Source organism: Lactuca saligna, chromosome 5, assembly GCF_052625555.1.
Source record: "Lactuca saligna cultivar CGN05327 chromosome 5, ASM5262555v1, whole genome shotgun sequence".
Classification (NCBI taxonomy): Eukaryota; Viridiplantae; Streptophyta; class Magnoliopsida; order Asterales; family Asteraceae; genus Lactuca; species Lactuca saligna.
The window spans coordinates 236,938,538-236,941,498 of record NC_136421.1 but is presented as its reverse complement, the minus strand read 5'-3'; the positions used below and the strand labels follow the sequence as shown (position 1 = coordinate 236,941,498).

Below are 2,961 nucleotides of genomic sequence, written 5' to 3'. Positions count from 1 at the left end.
GCATCAAATTAATGCTAGCCCTACAATCGGCTAAAGCATTAACCTTCATTTTGTTACCAAATTCACATGGAAGAGTGAGGCATCAAGGATCCCCCATCTTCTCAGGTATCTCTCCCAACACAACTTTTGAGCTTTGCTCACTTCGAATCACCTTAGAATGTTTCTTTAATTGGTTACGGGTGTCTATCAAGGCTTGCAGTAATTTTTGATACTCGGGAATTTTGGACAAGGACTCGATAAAGGGGGTATTAATCCGGATTCCCTTCACATGCTTAACAAACTCCAGATGCTCTCTTTCCAGTGGACTAAGGTCAACTCGGGATGGAAATGGCAAAGGCATTTCATACTTTGGAACGGGATTAGGCACTTTTTGTTCAGACAGGGGCCACGACATAGCCAGACAAGTTTCACGTCGTGGTGCAGCTGTTTCATCAACCCCTTCACTTACGGACTTTGGCTTCTTTGGTTTTGGATCGGGGTGCTATGGTTCTTCTTCTAATGCCTCCAGGAACTCATAGATGGCCTCTTCTTCAATATCTATGGCCATTACATGAGATTGGGTCTTCATTTCAGGAGCCTTCGGGGACAGCTTCTCATGAACCAGAGTGGCTAATTGACCAAGTTGTACTTCAAGGTTATCGATGGAGGCTTGCTAATTCTTTATTAAAGTTTGTTGCTCATTAATAGCATAATCAGTAGCATCGTGTCTCTTTTCCGAAGCTTCCATAAACTTCATCAACATGGTCTCTAGATCGGGTTTCTTCCCAGCTGGTGGCTGCTCTTTTTGATAGAAGCCTCGACCTATCTTCCTGTACTTCTCTTCTTTTTGCTTCATATACTCTTCATATGGCAGCCACTCCTTATTTGGTTTCCTCCAGTCTTCATCAAACTTATCCCCACTCGAGTAACACACTTGAGCTTTTCTGTTCCTAAACTCATCTAAATTGCAGCCCGTGGTCAAGTGCGGACCACTACACCTCTCGCAACCCACTCTTATGGCATGAATTGAGTGGTCCATTTGTGTCAACCTCCGGTCCATATTATTTAGCATAGCCATCATGGCTACTATTTATTCATTTTGGGCCCCTCCACCGCCTTTGATTCCATCTTGCCTAGGGTTGTGGTATTCGCGAGAGTGTTTTGCGAATTCTTCAATTAATTCTTTGACTTCGCCTAAATTTTTCCTTGTAAGTGGTCCTTGAGAATCAAGGAGTTGTCTTGTCATCACGTTTACCCCATCATAAAATATTGATACCTCCTGTTGAATTTTAAGGTCATGTAAGGGACAATTTCTTAACAACCCTTTGTAACGGTCCCAAGCTTCGTAAAGTGACTCTCCCGGGTTTTGCTCAAAATTGGCTATTGCCTTTTTGAGTTTAGCAATCTTGGATGGTGGACAGTATTGATCTAAAAATTGCTCATGCATTTGAGCCCAAGTAGTTACGGTGTCGGGTGAAAGTGCTTTTGTAGAGTATATTTGTGTTGCGTCTTGGGCTAAGTGTTTTGTAATCCGGATTGGGCCTATCCATCCGTGTCTATCTAGATTAGTTACGTACTTATCTAGATTGATTGCTATGGTTATAGTATATATATGCATGCATGTATGTGTATATTAATAAGCTTTTCATTACGTTGATTTTTGTAACCCTAAACGCCTCTACAGATTGAAGTTCTTTATCGAGCTATTCTGAGGTGTTATTTTCATTAATCATTCGACACATTCAACGCAATACTTGTGTTCTTATTATGTTCTTATTTTATATCTTGCTTAGAATCATACGATCCTAATAGAACTTTGTTCTAACAATTGGTATTAGAGCAGAAGACTGTGTGATCAATACACATTCCTTCTGTATACGTAATTCTTTAGGGTTTCCGCTTTTATCGTATAAATAGAAGCCGTCGTCTTCATATCGACGATAACTCTATTTTTGATAAAACCCTAATCTCAAGTTTACAGGTTTGATTCTGAGCAGCTCACCATGTCTCAAGAAGATTCTCATACAAACCCAATTAACATCTAAAACAGCATCGGATCAACAACAAGAGTACCCATACTCTATACTCAAGACTACGAAGTATGGGCTGATCACTTTGAAGATTACGTGGTTGGATCGGAAGACAATGGCTATCTCATCTGGGAAGCTATCACTCTTGGACCGTTTGTACATTCGGAGACAAACACAATCGTTAAGATGCAAAAAGATTACAACAAGTTGGTGACAGATGTTCAAAAGATGCCACAAGATGAGAAGGACAAGATCTTGTGTAACGTAAAAGCAATGCGGATGATAAGATTCGCCCTGCAATCTGACACCTTTCGGCTTGTAGGTTCATGCACAACTGCTAAAGAAATCTAGGATAGGCTGAAGCAACTTTACTCAACTGATGAAGATCTGGAACACTCCATTCAAACTCTGTTGCTATCAGAATTTGGAGTTTTCGAACAGAAACCTGAAGAGAAGCTTGTACAGACCTTTGATTGGTTCAATCATCTCTTAAGTAAGATGATCAAGCATGGGATAGAGAGGAATCTGATCGAGCAGAAAGTAACGTTCATTAATGGGCTGAGACCAGAATGGATGGCGGCGGTTTCCACTGTGAAGGCGCATGAACAGTTCAAATCGTACTCGCTGGAAAAACTAGTAGGGAGACTGAAGTCCCATGAAAGTGTTGTAACTAAGGAAGCGAAAGTGGTCTCAGGTATGGGATCGTTGGCTCTTGTTTCTGAAGGAAAAAGTACTACTGAAAAAGAAGCAGAAGAGTCAGACATGTCAGAGTGCGAGCTCACAAGTGAGGAATATGCCTTAATGATCACAAATCCAAAGAAATTCGCAAGGAGAAAATTTCCCGCCAACAAGAACCGAAACTGGCAGGGGAGCTACAGTTCTGAGAAGACGAAGGATGACCCGAAAGTATCCTCTCAAAAGGATGAAGAGAAAAAGGAGAAGACACTTGCAG

General features: G+C 41.2%; 1 non-coding gene across 1 annotated transcript; it reads left to right on the top strand.

Moving 5' to 3' along the window:
• Nucleotides 1–1,271: 1,271 nt before the first annotated feature.
• LOC144999145 (small nucleolar RNA R71) lies at nucleotides 1,272–1,378 on the top strand. The gene has a single exon (XR_013660665.1). It is a non-coding gene; the product is annotated as a small nucleolar RNA R71 (small nucleolar RNA).
• The last annotated feature ends 1,583 nt before the right edge of the window (nucleotides 1,379–2,961 follow it).